Source organism: Arachis ipaensis, chromosome B9 (assembly GCF_059453495.1).
Source record: "Arachis ipaensis isolate K30076 ecotype BB chromosome B9, ASM5945349v1, whole genome shotgun sequence".
Classification (NCBI taxonomy): Eukaryota; Viridiplantae; Streptophyta; class Magnoliopsida; order Fabales; family Fabaceae; genus Arachis; species Arachis ipaensis.
In genome coordinates, this window is record NC_142444.1 from 21,201,246 (window position 1) to 21,217,868 (window position 16,623).

The window sequence follows — 16,623 nt, forward strand, 5'->3', positions numbered from 1 at the left end:
TCCTTTTTCAGCCTCTGAATCAGATTTTTGCTCAGGTCCCTCAATTTCAGCCAGAAAATACCTGAAATCACAAAAAAACACACAAACTCATAGTAAAGTCCAGAAATATGATTTTTATTTAAAAAATAATAAAAACATAGTAAAAACTAACTAAATCATTTTAAAAACTACCTAAAAACGATGCCAAAAAGCGTATAAATTATCCGCTCATCACAACACCAAACTTAAATTGTTGCTTGTCCCCAAGCAACTGAAAATCAAATAGGATAAAAAGAAGATAATATAATATAAATTCCAAAATATCAATGAAACTTAGCTCCAATTAGATGAGCGGGACTAGTAGCTTTTTGCCTATGAACAGTTTTGGCATCTCACTTTATCCTTTGAAGTTCAGAATGATTGGCATCTATAGGAACTCAGAATTTAGATAGTGTTATTGATTCTTCTAGTTCAGTATGTTGATTCTTGAACACAGCTACTTTATGAGTCTTGGCCGTGGCCCTAAGCACTTTGTTTTCCAGTATTACCATCGGATACATAAATGCCATAGACACATAATTGGGTGAACCTTTTCAGATTGTGACTCAGCTTTGCTAGAGTCCCCAATTAAAGGTGTCCAGGGTTCTTAAGCACACTCTTTTTGCTTTGGATCACGACTTTAACTGCTCAGTCTCAAGCTCTTCACTTGACACCTTCACGCCACAAGCACATGGTTAGGGACAGCTTGGTTTAGCCGCTTAGGCCAGGATTTTATTCCTTTGGGCCCTCCTATCCATTAATGCTCAAAGCCTTGGATCTTTTTTACCCTTGCCGTTTAGTTTAAAGGGTTACTGGCTTTTTGCTCTTGCCTTTTGGTTTAAAGAGCTCTTGGCTTTTTCTACTTGCTTTTTCTTTCTTTTTTTTCTTTTATTTTTGCCACATTTTTTTTCGCAAGCCTTGTTTTTCACTGCTTTTTCTTGCTTCAAGAATCAATTTTATGATTTTTCAGATTATCAATAACATTTCTCCTTTTTCATTATTCTTTCAAGAGCCAACAATTTTAACATTCATAAACTTCACTATAAAAAATATGCACTATTTAAGCATTCATTCAGAAAACAAAAAGTATTGTCACCACATCAAAATAATTAAACTAATTTCAAGGATGAATTCGAAATCATGTACTTCTTGTTCTTTTGTGATTAAAAACATTTTTCATTTAAGAAAGGTGATGGATTCATAGGACATTCATAGCTTTAAGACATAGACACTTAGACACTAGTGATCATGTAATAAGACACAAACATAAATAAAACAAAACAAAATTTTCGAAAAAAAAAACAAGAGCAAGGAGATTAAGGAACGGGTCCACCTTAGTGATGGCAGCTAGTTTTTCCTCTTGAAGATCCAATGGAATGCTTGAGCTTCTCTATGTCTCTTCCTTGCCTTTGTTGCTCTTCCCTCATGACTCTTTGATCTTCTCTAATTTCATGGAGGAGGATGGATTGCTCTTGGTGCTCCACCCTTATTTGTCCCATGTTGGAACTCAATTCTCCTAGAGAGGTGTTAATTTGCTCCCAATAGTTTTGTGGAGGAAAGTACATCCCTTGAGGCATCTCAGAAATTTCATGATGAGGAATTTCCTCATGCTCTTGTTGAGGTCCATGAGTGGGCTCTCTTGTTTGCTCCATCCTCTTTTTAGTGATGGGCTTGTCCTCTTCAATGAGAATGTCTCCCTCTATGACAATCCCAGCCGAATTGCAGAGGTGACAAATGAGGTGAGGAAAGGCTAACCTTGCTAGAGTGGAAAACTTGTCAGCCACCTTGTAGAGTTCTTGAGGTATAATCTCATGAACTTCCACTTCCTCCCCAATCATGATACTATGGATCATGATGGCCCGATCCACAGTTACTTCGGATCAGTTGCTAGTAGGAATGATAGAGCGTTGGATGAACTCCAACCATCCTCTAGCCACAGGCTTAAGGTCATGCCTTCTCAATTGAACCGGCTTGCCTCTTGAGTCAATTTTCCATTGAGCTCCTTCCACACATATGTTCATGAGGACTTGGTCTAACCCTTGATCAAAGTTGATCCTTCTAGTGTAGGGGTGTGCGTTTTCTTGCATCATTGGCAAGTTAAATGCCAACCTTACATTTTCCAGACTGAAATCTAAGTATTTCCCCCGAACCATTGTAAGCCAATTCTTTGGATTCGGGTTCATACTTTGATCATGGTTCTTAGTGATCCATGCATTTGTATAGAACTCTCGAACCATTAAGATTCCGACTTGTTGAATAGGATTGGAGAGAACTTCCCATCCTCTTCTTCTAATCTCATGTCGGATCTCCGGATACTCACTCTTTTTGAGCTTGAAGGGGACCTCAGGGATCACCTTCTTCTTGGCCACAACTTCATAGAAGTGGTCTTGAGGACCTTTGAGATGAATCTCTCCATCTCCCATGACTCGGAGGTGGAAGCTTTTGCCTTCCCTTTCCTCTTTCTAGAGGTTTCTCCGGCCTTAGGTTCCATAAATGGTTATGGAAAAATAAAAAGCAATACTTTTACCACACCAAACTTAAGTGTTTGCTCATCCTCGAGCAAAGAAGAAAGAATGAAGGGGAAGAAGAAGAAAATTGAGGAGATGGAGGGTGAGAGTGAATTCGGCCAAGGGGGTATAAGGTGTTTGTGATGTGTGAAATTGAAGGAGGAATGAGGGGTATATATAGGAGTGGGAGGAGGGTTAGGTTCATGTATTTGGGGTTGGGTTTGGGAGGGAAAAAGGGTTTTGAATTTGAAGGTAGATGGGGTTTTGGGGGAAAGTGAATGAGGTGATTGGTGAAGGATATTTGGGGAAGAGATATGGAGGTGATTGGTGAAGGGTATTTGGGGAAGAGTGTTATGAAAAGGTATGAATAAGAGAGAGGAAGAGGTGGGGTAGGTGGGGATCCTGTGGGGTCCACAGATCCTGAGGGGTCAAGGACTTATCATCCCTGCTCCATTTAGGCGTGCAAAACGTCCTTAGAGTGCAATTCTGGTGTTAAAGACCAGGTTGCTACTTGTTTCTGGCGTTTAACGCCAGCCTGGTGTTTGTTTCTGGCGTTAAACGCCAAGAATGGTGCCAGACTGGGCGTTTAACGCCCATTCTGCTACTCTTACTGGCGTTTAAACGCCAGTAAGCTCTTCCTCCAGGGTGAGCTATTTTTAATGCTATTTTTTATTCTGTTTTTAATTTTTCAGTTGTTTTTGTGACTTCACATGATCATCAATCTAAAGAAGACATAAAATAACAATAGAAGATAAATAGATATAATTAAATAACATTGGGTTGCCTCCCAATAAGCGCTTCTTTAATGTCAATAGCTTGACAGTGAGCTCTCATGGAGCCTCACAGATAATCAGAGCAGGGTTGGGGCCTCTCAACACCAAACTTAGAGTTTGGATGTGGGGGTTTTGTTTGACTCTGTATTGAGAGAAGCTTTTCATGCTTTCTCTCCATGGTTACAGAAGGAGAACCTTGAGTCTTGAATACAAGGTAGTCCTCATTCAACTTAAAGATCAACTCTCCTCTGTCAACATCAATCACAGCTTTTGCTGTGGCTAGGAAAGGTCTACCAGTGTCTAGGATTATGAAATCAGCAGGGATGTAAAGGTCTTCAACCTTCACTAGCACGTCCTCTACTAGTCCATAAGCCTGTTTCATTGATTTGTCTACCATCTCTAGTGAGATTCTTGCAGCTTGTACCTCAAAGATTCTCAGTTTCTCCATTACAGAGAGTGACATAAGGTTTATCCCTGACCCCAGGTCACATAGAGCCTTCTCAAAGGTCATGGAGCCTATGGTACAAGGTATGAAGAATTTTCCGAGATCCGATTTCTTCTGAGGTAATGTCTGCCTCATTAATGCATTCAGTTCATTGGTGAACAAGGGGGGTTCATCCTCCCAAGTCTCAATACCAAATAACTTGGTATTCAGCTTCATGATTGCTCCTAGATATTTAGCAACTTGTTCTTCAGTGATGTCTTCATCCTCTTCAGAGGAACAATATTCATCAGAGCTCATGAATGGCAAAAGAAAGTTAAATGGAATCTCTATGGTCTCTGTATGAGCCTCAGATTCCTTTGGTTCCTCAAAGGGAAACTCCTTTCTGTCCAGAGGACGTCCCATGAGGCTTTTCTCACTGGGACTCACGTCCTCCTCACTCTCTCCAGGTTCAGCCATGTTGGTCATGGTGATGGCCTTGCACTCTCTCTTGGGATTTTCTTCTGTATTGCTTGGGAGAGTACTGGGAGGAGTTTCAGTAATCTTCTTACTCAGCTGACCCACCTGTGCCTCTAAATTTCTAATGGAGGACCTTGTTTCATTCATGAAACTTAGTGTGGTCTTGGATAGATCAGAGACTATGGTTGCCAGGCCAGAATGGCTCTGTTCAGAATTCTGTGTCTGTTGTTGAGAAGATGATGGAAAAGGCTTGCTATTGCTAAATCTATTTCTTCCACCATTATTATTGAAGCCTTGTTGAGGCTTCTGTTGGTTCTTTCATGAGAAATTTGGATGATTTCTCCATGAAGGATTATAGGTGTTTCCATAGGGTTCTCCCATGTAATTCACCTCTGCCATTGCAGGGTTCTCAGGATCATAAGCTTCTTCTTCAAAAGATGCTTCTTTAGTACTGTTGGATGCAGCTTGCAATCCATTCAGACTCTGAGAAATCATATTGACTTGCTGAGTCAATATTTTATTCTGAGCCAATATGGCATTCAGAGTATCAATTTCAAGAACTCTCTTCTTCTAAGGCGTCCCATTGTTCACAGGACTCCTCTCAGAGGTGTACATGAACTGGTTATTTGCAACCATTTCAATGAGTTCCTGAGCTTCTGCAGGGGTTTTCAGATGAAGATATCCTCCTGCAGAATGGTCCAATGACATTTTTGACAACTCAGACAGACCATCATAGAATATACATATGATGCTCCATTCTGGAAGCATGTCAGTAGGACACCTTTTGATCAATTGCTTATATCTTTCCCAAGCTTCATAGAGGGACTCACCTTCCTTCTGTCTGAAGGTTTGGATTTCTACTCTAAGTTTGCTCATCTTTTGAGGTGGAAAGAATTTGGCCAGGAAAGCACTGACCAGCTTTTCCCAAGAGTTCAGGCTTTCCTTAGGTTGTGAATCCAACCATGTTCTAGCTCTGTCTCTTATAGCAAAAGGGAAAAGCATAAGCTTGTAGACCTCGGGATCAACTCCATTGGTCTTGACAGTGTCACAGATTTGCAAGAATTCAGCTAAGAACTGATGAGGATCTTTCAATGGAAGTCCATGAAACTTACAATTCGGTTGCATTAGAGAAATTAATTAAGGCTTAAGCTCAAAGTTGTTTGCTCCAATGGCAGGAATTGAGATGCTTCTTCCGTAGAAGTTAGAAGAGGGTGCAATAAAGTCACCAAGCATCTTCCTTCCATCTCCACCATTGTTATTGGGTTCGGCCATGTCTCCTTCTTTTTCGAAAATTTCTGTCAGGTCCTCTCCAGAGGGTTGTGCTTTAGCTTCTCTTAGTTTCCTCTTAAGAGTCCTTTCAGGTTCAGAATCAGCTTTAATAAGAATGTCTTTATCCCTGTTCCTGCTCATATGAAAAAGAAGAGAACAGAAAAGAAGAAGAACTCTCTATGTCACAGTATAGAGATTCATTTATGTGAGTAGAAGAAGAGAATAATAGAAGAAGGAGAAGAGAAAAATTCGAACACAGAGAAGAAGAGGGGGTTCGAATTTTGAGTGGAAGAGGAGTGTTAGTAGATAAATAAATAAATAGAGAGATGAGAGAGGGAGATTGAATTCGAATTTAAATTAAAATAAAAGGAAAATATTTTTTTAAATGTAGTTTAGAATTCGAAAATTAAAAAGAGAAACAAAATAAAATTTGAAAAAGATAAGAAATAGTAATTAATTTATTTAGTTTTCAAATTTTAGAGAAAATATATGATTGAAATAGAAGACTTTTAAAATCAAACCAAAAAGTTAAGTAGTTAATTGAAAAAGATTTGAAAATCAATTTTGAAATGATAAGAAGTTAGAAAAGATTTTGAAATTAAGTTTTGAAAAAGATATGATTGGAATTTATTTTGAAAAAGATTTAAAAAAGGAAATTTAAAAAGATTTGATTTTGAAATTAAAGTTGATTACTTGACTAACAAGAAACTAAAAGATATGATTTTAAAATTTAAAGATTGAAACTTTTCTTAATAGGCAAGTAACAAACTTGAAATTTTTGAATCTAAAAATTGAATGCTAGTAATAAATCCGAAAATATGAAACAAAAATAAGAAAAAGATTTTGAAAATTAATTTGAAATTTTTGAAAATATGAAAGAAAAAATGAAAGAGATTTGATTTTTGAAAAAGATTTGAAAAAGATAGAATTTTTAAATTGAAAATTTGACTTGACTCATAAGAAACAATTAAATTTTAAAAATTTTATGACTAAATCAATTTAAATTTTCAAAATTTATGAGAAGAATAAGGGAAAGATATTTTTTTATTTTTGAATTTTTAATGAAGAAAGAGAAAAACAACTAAATGATGCAAAACATAAAAATTTAAGATCAAAACTAATAATGCATGCAAGAACACTTTGAATGTCAAGATGAACACCAAGAACACTTTGAAGATCATGATAAACATCAAGAACATATTTTTGAAAATTTTTAAGAAAGAAAAAGACATGCAAGACACCAAACTTAAAAATTTTTGGACTTTAGACACTAATAATTTAAAAATGCATATGAAAAACAAGAAAAGACACAAAACATGAAAATACAAAGATCAAACAAAGAAGATCATCAAGAACAACTTGAAGATTATGAAGAACAATTCCATGCATGAGTTTTCGAAAACTTTAGGAAAAGTTAAAAAGATGCAATTGACACCAAACTTACAATTTGACACTAGACTCAAACAAGAAACATCAAATTATTTTTTTGGTTTTATGATTTTATTAATTTTTTTTTGGATTTTTCGAAAATTATTTGGAAAAAGAAAAATAAGGATTTCAAAATTTTTAATAAGAATTCCAGAAATCATGCAATGTTAGTCTAAAGCTTCGGTCCAAAATTTTAGACAGGCTTAATAGCCAGCCAAGCTTTAGCAGATTATTACATTCAACAGCAAGATTGATAGAAATCAACAAGCTCTTGCGATGATAAGTTGAAACCTTGGTCCAAAAGTTTAGACATGGTTTCAAAACCAGCCAGACTTCAACAAATCATCATGAAACTCTAGAATTCGTTCTTAAAAATTCTGAAGATATAGAATAATTTATTTTTTTTGAAAATTTTTTCGAAAATAAAAATAAAAATAAAAAGCTTAAAATTAAAATAAAATTACCTAATCTGAGCAACAAGATGAACCGTCAGTTGTCCAAACTCGAACAATCCCCGGCAACGGCACCAAAAACTTGGTGTACGAAATTGTGATCTCAACCGCGCCAAAAACTTGGTACGCACTTTCATAATCTCAATTCTTTTTCACAACTCCGCACAACTAACCAGCAAGTGCACTGGGTCGTCCAAGTAATAAACCTTACGTGAGTAAGGGTCGATCCCACGGAGATTGTCGGCTTGAAGCAAGCTATGGTCATCTTGCAATTCTCAGTCAGGCAGATTCAAATGGTTATGGGATTTTGATAATTAAAAGATAAATAAAATATAAAATAAGATAGAAATACTTATGTAATTCATTGGTGAGAATTTCAGATAAGTGTATGGAGGTGCTTTGCTCCTTCTGAATCTCTGCTTTCCTACTGCCTTCATTTAATCATTCATACTCCTTTCCATGGCAAGCTGTATGTTGGGGGATCACCGTTGTCAATGGCTACCGTCCGTCCTCTCAGTGAAAATGGTCCAAATGCGCTGTCACCGCACGACTAATCATCTGTCGGTTCTCACTCATGTTGGAATAAGATCCATTGATCCTTCTGCGTCTGTCACTACGCCCAACACTCGCGAGTTTGAAGCTCGTCATAGTCATCCCATCCCAGATCCTACTCGGAATACCACAGACAAGGTTTAGACTTTTCGGATCTTAAGAATGCTGCCAATTGATTCTAGCTTATACCACGAAGACTCTGATCGTGAATCAGGAGGCTAAGAGATATGCATTCAAGCTCGTTTTCATGTAGAGCGGAAGTGGTTGTCAGGCACGCGTTCATAGGTGAGAATGGTGATGAGTGTCACATAATCATCACATTCATCATGTTCTTGGGTGCGAATGAATATCTTAGAATGAGTGTCACATAATCATCACATAATAGTACTTTGCATTAATTCTTGAGGAACAGCAGAGCTCCACACCTTAATCTATGGGGTGTAGAAACTCCACCGTTGAAAATACATAAGTGATGATGGTCTAGGCATGGCCAAATGGCCAGCCTCCAAACGTGTACAATAGTCAAAATAGGAACATAAGATGTAAAATAAATCTCTAAAGGTGGTTTTTATACTAAACTAGTAGCTAGGGTTAACAGAAATGAGTAAATGATGCAGAAATCCACTTCCGGGCCCACTTGGTGTGTGCTTGGACTGAGCATTGAAGCTTTTACGTGTAGAGACTCTTCTTGGAGTTAAACGCCAATTTTGGTGATAGTTTGGGCGTTTAACTCCAGCTTGTAACTCAGTTCTGGCGTTTAACGCCAGAATCGGGCAGGAAGTTGGCGTTTAAATGCCAGTTTGTGACGTCAAAACTCGGGAAAAGTATGGACTATTATATATTGATGGAAAGCCCAGGCTGTCTACTTTCCAACACAATTAAGAGCGCGCCAATTGGGTTTCTGTAACTCTAGAAAATCCATTTCGAGTGCAGGAAGGTCAGAATCCAACAGCATCTGCAGTCCTTTTTCAGCCTCTGAATCAGATTTTTGCTCAGGTCCCTCAATTTCAGCCAGAAAATACCTGAAATCACAAAAAAACACACAAACTCATAGTGAAGTCCAGAAATGTGATTTTTATTTAAAAACTAATAAAAACATAGTAAAAACTAACTTAATCATTTTAAAAACTACCTAAAAACGATGCCAAAAAGCGTATAAATTATCCGCTCATCAATAAGCATACCTCCCTGCAATTCCTTGAGAGACGACCCGAGGTTTGAATACTTCGGTTATTATTTTTATTAGGTTTGTTTAAGTGACAAACAAGTTTTTGTATGAATGGATTCTTTGTTGGTTTAGAAACTATACTAGCAACGAGAGTTTATTGTGAATTCTTTACTAGCAAAAATCCGTTCGTCATTGAGTCATATATAAACAAACATAAAGCCCAAAATATAGCCAGGACTACTCCGCTTCCAGAATCCAGACGCCTAGCGAGGAGCCTCTCGACCTGTATCTGAAAACAACAACACAGTATGGGGTGAGAACCGGAGGTTCTCAGCATGGTAAAGGTGCCACGCGTATAATGAATAAGGTCATGGGAATGCCAGAGGCAATCCTAGAACTTCGTCTTACAATTATAGAACTTAATTGCTAAGTAGAAGCCATAATAGGGGTAGGTAATCTAAGTATACTATACTCACTTTCCTTAAACCTAACACCTAGCACTTAACCAATTCACCATTTCTCCGTCCCTCTGTCATCCATAATTCAGCAGAGACAAATAACCAAAACAAATTCACACACAATTAAGAAGCAGATAGTGCAAGCAGCAAGTATACAAGTAGCAGGATACATATGTTCAGTTAGGCAATCCCAGGTAGTACATAACAACCAAAACAAACAAATGTACATGATGTATGCCTGTCCTATGGTTGATGAGGCTCATCTGTCGGTTATCCAGCCAACCCAACAAGTCCAAAAACCTTAGACTATCCCCCGTCGCGCATCCCTATGAGTCTATGCATAGATTTCACATTCATTCATCATTCAAATCACTCAATGGGGGCTATCCATACCCAGAAATTTATACGTGTCCAGTCACCCTTACGACATAGGATCAACAGAGTATCGAGATTCAACCTGGAACGCATGGTGGCAAGCCACGGTTCTTACCCAGGGAAACTCGTATCTCAGATATCATCATTCATAAGCCATTACATTTTCATAATCATTATATAGTCATTTAGCAAAGCCATGGCATAATACTTCATTTAACATTCTCATCTCCTTCATATAACTCTTCATTTACCTCTTACTTCACTCCCAAGTTACCCCAAATTCCTACCTTCCACTAATTACTAAGCTCACCAGTAAAAATCTGAGGTTAACAGGGCAAAAATATGGGTTTAGGGGTTCAAAATCAAGTTTAAATCTTAAAACTCAGGTGCTGGAAAGCAGGGCGTGTGCGTACGCACAGACCTGTGCGTGCGCACAGCTCAACAAAATATCAGGACGTGTGCGTGCGCACACATCACTTAGTTTGCATGCGCCTCACCTGTGCTAGCGCCACCAACAGAAAGCCTATCTTGGTGTGTGCATGCGCACAAAGGTGTGCGTACGCACACTTTATGAAAAGCACCAGGTATGCGTGCGCACAAGGCGTGCGTGCGCACAAGGCGTGCCTATGCACAAGTAAACTTTTTGCTTCTGTTGGGTGCGTGCGCACAGCTGTGTGCGTGGGCACGCATATGAAAAACCTGATTCTGCTATAATGTTCAAAATTTCAGTTTTTCGCACCGATTTTCCAGCATCCATAACTTCCTCTACAAAATTCGGTTTTCTGCAAACTTTATATCAATCTCAAGCTTTTAAAATCTTTTTTAATTTAAAACAAACCTCATTTTCATCCAAAATTTGAGAAGCAAGTTATGGACTTCCAAAGTTCAAAATTCACTTTTTTATCAAATAACACCCAAACCTCATTTTCACCAAATTCATATTCATTGCCCATAAAACCTACATATTCTTAACATATCAAGCCTGCCATTTGATTAATACTATCCACTAATACATTAATATTCATACCAATACATAAAACTCATACATTAATCATAAATCCACCCTTTCCAACCACGAGCTTCCATTTTGAAATTCATTAACCCATTTCCTTCATTCATTAATAACCACTCATAAATCACCTTTAACTAATTCAACAAGCCATAATCACCAAATTCCATTAACATATATCATTATCATCATCAATCCTTCATTAGTAATTCCAAGAACACATATTCAACAATATCAACATCTCATACTCATAATTTTCAACACAAGCTCAAGCATTAATTTATCCAACAATATCACCAAGCTAACCATTAGCTACATTGTACCATTTCAACCTATCCTATAATGCCCTAGCCTAAGTTTTCACAAAACCTTATATGTTAAACGCGCGAAACCTAAATTATACCTTGGCCGATCACTTTATTTAATCCAAGGCAGCCTCACAAGCTACAAAATAGCCCCTCAAGCTCAGAGTAACCAGCCACAAGCTTAGCTTCAATCACCACCAAGCCTCCAAATGTTCACTTTTCAATTCCAAAGCATGTATATAAACTTAATTCACACCTAATACACATATATATTCCAAATTCAGATTTTACCTAATGAAATCAAAATTAAATTAAAGTTTAGGGAATCCTTACCATTCCCACATGCGTAGCAACTCAAACCCAGTAAGCTCCGCTAGCTAAATCGAACCTATAACACCAAATTGGCAAAATCTCACTATATGGTTTCAATTTCAAGTATAGAAAAGAGGATAGTGATTCTGAAATGAAAATGGAGCTTACCGGTGAAATTGATCTGATAGAAATGTAAAACTCGACACGCTGGACGCGTAGCCGCAAACGGTGTGGCAATCGAAGCTCGAACGGAAAAGTTATGGTAGTGAGAAGATTTGATGAGGGTTATGGAGTTTCCCTTCCTCCCCAATCTGTTTGGTGTCGTGTGTATGAAATGGGGAAGAAGAAGCTGCTGCTTCTTTTAAGTTATGGGTCCGGTTGGACCTACGGGCCCGGTTTGAGTCCCGGTTCGGCCCTTCAAGTCCAATTTTGGGCCAAATTTTTCGAAATTGGTATCAAAATTCTCGTTTTGAAGATCTCTATCCTATTCTAATATTAGTTTTTCATTTTTAATTTTCCTAGTAAAAATTCGATTTATTGACTAATTATTTACCGATTTTAGCGGGGTTTACATCCTACCCACCTAATTAGGAATTTTGACCTCAAAATTCAGAGTGAGTTACCTGAACAAGGTGGGGGTAGTCCTTCCACATCTCTGGCTCGAGCTCTCAGGTATTCTCTTCAATACCAGCCCGACTCCAAGCTACTTTCACCAAAGAAACCTCTTTCTCACGTAAACGCTTAATGCTGGTATCGTCAATTCTAATTGGAGTTACTGGAAGCATCAGATTTTCTCTCACTTGAGCTGATTATGGCTCTAGGATATGACTAGGATCAAAAGCGTACTTACGAAGCTGCAATATGTGAAACACGTCATGCAGGTTCGAAAGGTGTGGTGGCAAAGCGATCCTATACACCACTGGTCCAATTCTCTTTAGGATTTCAAACAGCCCAATGTAACGGGGATTTAACTTCTTAGTTTTGATGGATCTCCCTATTCCAGTGGTCAGAATAACCTTCAGGAAAACGTGTTCTCCTTCCTCAAACTCTAAAGGCTTCCGTCTTTGGTCAGCATAGCTTTTCTGACGGCTTTGAGCCACAAGCATTCGACTACGGATTTTCTTTATTTGCTCAGTGGTTTCACTTATCATTTCAGGCCCTATCAAGCTCTTTTCTCCTGCTTCATACCAACATAATGGAGATTAACATTTTCTTCCGTATAAAGCTTCATACGGAGCCATTCCAATGCTCACATGATAACTGTTGTTGTAAGCAAACTCTACCAGAGGCATATATCGATCCCAGCTCGCCTGCTGGTCCAATACACAAGCTCTTAGCATATCTTCCAAGGTTTGGATTGTTCTTTCTGATTGGCCATCTGTTTGAGGATGATATGCAGTACTTAGGCTTAATTGAGTGCCAAAAGCTTGCTAAAAAGCTCTCCAGAACCGTGATGTGAAGCGAGGATCTCTATCAGATACAATGGTGGAAGGTACACCATGTAACCTCACAATCTCGTTTATGTATAGCCGCGCCAACTCCTCCATAGTACAACTTATCCGAATAGGCAGAAAATGAGCTGACTTGGTCAGTCGATCTACAACCACCCAAATAGCATCACAACCTATCCGAGTCCTTGGTAAACCCAACACAAAATCCATAGTAATGATCTCCCATTTCCACTGTGGAATCTCCAAAGGTTGAAGGGTTCTTGCTGGTCTTTGGTGTTCAATTTTGACTTTTTGACAAGTTAGGCATTTGGAAACATGCAATGCCACATCATTTTTCATTCCTGGCCACTAGAACATCGTCTTTAGGTCTTGGTACATCTTAGTGCATCCCAGATGAATGGAGAACCCGCTCTTGTGAGCTTCCTCCAATATGCTCTGTCACAAATCCCCAACATCTGGCACAATTATCCGACCTTTGAACCTCCACAACCCATCTTTATCTTCTGACACTCTCCATTGCTTGCCTTTCTCAATCGCCGGCAAAATCTTTTACAATTCTTGGTCATTCTGATGAGCCTTTAGTAGTTCAGCCTTGAAGTCGCTTGAAATCTGTAACTGGCTTAGGCATAAAGTCCCAAAGTCTTCTCTGATTCCCAGTTTCAATTGCTGGAAGGCTTTCAGCAATTCTTCCTATCTTAGCATCATCTAAGCAGCACATAGGGATTCCCTACTCAGGGCATCCACCACCACATTCGCTTTTCCCGGATGATAGTTCAGCTCGAAGTCATAATCCTTTAGGAGTTCCATCTACCTCCTCTAACGCATATTCAACTCTTTTTGTTCAAATAGGTACTTCAAGCTCTTATGGTCTGAGAAGACTTGGAATTTCACACCATAAAGATAATGCCTCCAAATATTCAAGGCAAACACCACGGCAGCGAGCTCCAAATCGTGAGTTGGATAGTTTCTTTCATGTGGCCTTAAGTCACGTGAGGCATAAGCTACAACTTTATTATGCTACATTAACACGCATCCTAAACCCTTCAAGGATGCATCACAGTATACCTCGAATGGTTCTCTCGGTTCAGGCAACACCAATATGGGTGCGGTAGTCAATCTCTGCTTCAATGCAAGAAAACTCTCCTCGCACTCAAGAGTCCATTCAAAAGGAACATCCTTCCTGGTCAGCTTGGTCAAAGGCAAAGCGAGCTGTGAAAATCTTTTAATGAACCTCCGATAATAACCCGCTTAGCCTAAGAAACTCCTGATCTCCGTCACTGAAGTTGGTCGCTCCCAATTCATCACCGCCTCAACCTTAGCAGGATCCACTGCTATTCCCTGCTTACTCACCACATGACCAAGGAATTTCACTTCAGACTTCCAGAACTCACACTTGGATAGCTTGTCATATAACTTTCTATCCTTCAGGATTTGTAGCACTGTTCGCAAGTGCTCTGCATGCTCATCCTCTGTCTTAGAGTAGATAAGAATATCGTCGATAAACACAACAATAAACTTATCCAGATATGGGTGGAAAATCATGTTCATGTAATTCATGAATATCGCCGGAGCATTAGTAAGTCCGAAGGACATCACTGTGGATTCATAGTGACCATAGTGTGTTCTGAAGGTAGTTTTATGAATATCCTCATCTCTGACCCTTATCCGGTGGTATCCGGATCGTAGATCAATTTTAGAGAACACATCGACTCCCTATAACTGGTCCATCAGGTCATCAATCCTTAGCAACGGGTATTTATTCTTCATAGTAATCTTATTTAGCTGCCTATAGTTAACACATAAGCGCATACTCCCATCTTTCTTCTTTACCAGTAATACTGGCACGCCCCACGGAGAAACACTCGGTCGGATAAAGTTCTTTCCCAACAGATCCTCCAATTGAGACTTTAATTCGGCCATTTCTAAAGGTGACATCCTATAAGGAGCATTCGAGATTGTTCCGGCCCCAGGTACTAACTCAATGGCAAACTCAACTTCTCGGTTAGGTGAAAATTCCTTAATATCATCAGAAAACACCTCTGGAAACTCACACACAACCGGGATTTGCTCCAAGCTTTGAACATCACCCGAAACACCTGCAGCTAACAACAATATCCCCTGACATTCGGCCCCAGAACAATTCACTGTCATGGAATTCAGGTAGTAGTTATTCACCACAACCGGCCCTTTTATGTCTGCAGGCATAAAACACACTCTTTTTGCAGAGCAGTCGAGTAAAACATGGTTCTTGGATAACTAGTCCAATCCCAGAATGAGATCAAGGCCAGTCATCGACAAAAAAAATTAAGTTATGCACGAAGTGACATTATTGTATTCGAAAGGGAACTTGGGGGCACCTTAACCTAGTCACCATAGCCTCATGGGCGGCATTATACACCTTTAAATCATACCCCAGTACTACTATTTTCAATCCTAACTCATCAGCCTTCTCAAATGCAATAAAAGAATGTGAAGCTCCAGAATCAAACAAGGCATTCAAAGTTTTACCAGCCATTTCACAGTTCCCTCTAATCAATATTTCTGACCCCTGAACGCCTACCGAAGAAGTAGTGTATACTCTCCCTGGTTGCTGCACTCTGCCAGTCTCATACCTCTTCTTCTTTGGGCAGCTATTAGCCAAGTGTCCAGGCTGTCCACAGGAATAACAGACTCCGGTCCCAAACCTACACGGCCCTGAATGGTACTTCCCACATCTGTGGCAACTCAAATTCTACTGTGGCTTCTTCCCCTGTCTTCTTCCCTGATTAGCATTGGTATTAGGCCTCCTGAAGTTGCCTTGTCCCTGGTTATTCTGAGGGACAAAGCCGCCACGCTTGAACCGTTTGCCCCTAGGTGCAAAATTCCTCCCTGTGGTCCTCTGGAATGGCATCTTCATACTCCATTTTTCTACTGCAGCCCTTCTGACACACTCCATAGCCACCCTGCTCTTATTCACAAGCTCAGAGAACACCCGAATCTCCATAGGTGCTACAAATCTTTGAATGTCACTCCGAAGGCCTCCTTCATACTTTATGCACTTCCACTCAACAAACTCCTCAGGAGCTCCCTGACAGATGCGTGAAAAGCGGCATAGTTCCTCAAATTTGCTTGTGTACTCAGTAATGGTCATCTGGCCCTATTTCAGCTAAAGCAGTTCAAGTTCTTTGGCATTTCTAACTGAGTTGGGGAAATATTTCTTATAGAATTCTTCTCGAAATAACTCCCAATAAATCACAACCCCATCAGGCTGCAGAATACGCCTCATACCCTGCCACCAATGCTGAGCTTCACCATGCAGCTGATAGGTTCCAAATTCAACCCACTGTTCATCAGGAACCTGCTGAGCCTGTAATGCTCGCTCAATAGCTTGTATCCAGTTATCCGCATCAGTCGGGTTCGAAGTCCTTCTGAAGGTCGGAGGTTGAACCTTCAGGAAGGAAGAAAGCGACATTGGACCATTATCACCATTATTGCCATTATTTCCATTATTTATTTGGTTTCCCAGGACTTCGGCTGTCGCTTGCATTTCTGCTGCCATATTACCTAAAGTGGCCATGAAGTCCACAGGGTTAAGATTATTCCCTGATGCTTCAGGCATAGCATTCCCTATTCTGCCTCTAAATCACCTGCATCCGCGTCCGCGAG

At 39.4% G+C, this 16,623-nt stretch overlaps 1 non-coding gene across 1 annotated transcript; it reads left to right on the plus strand.

Moving 5' to 3' along the window:
* Positions 1–4,961: 4,961 nt before the first annotated feature.
* On the plus strand, positions 4,962–5,069 carry LOC148543977 (small nucleolar RNA R71). The gene has a single exon (XR_015900768.1). It is a non-coding gene; the product is annotated as a small nucleolar RNA R71 (small nucleolar RNA).
* Positions 5,070–16,623: the final 11,554 nt, after the last annotated feature.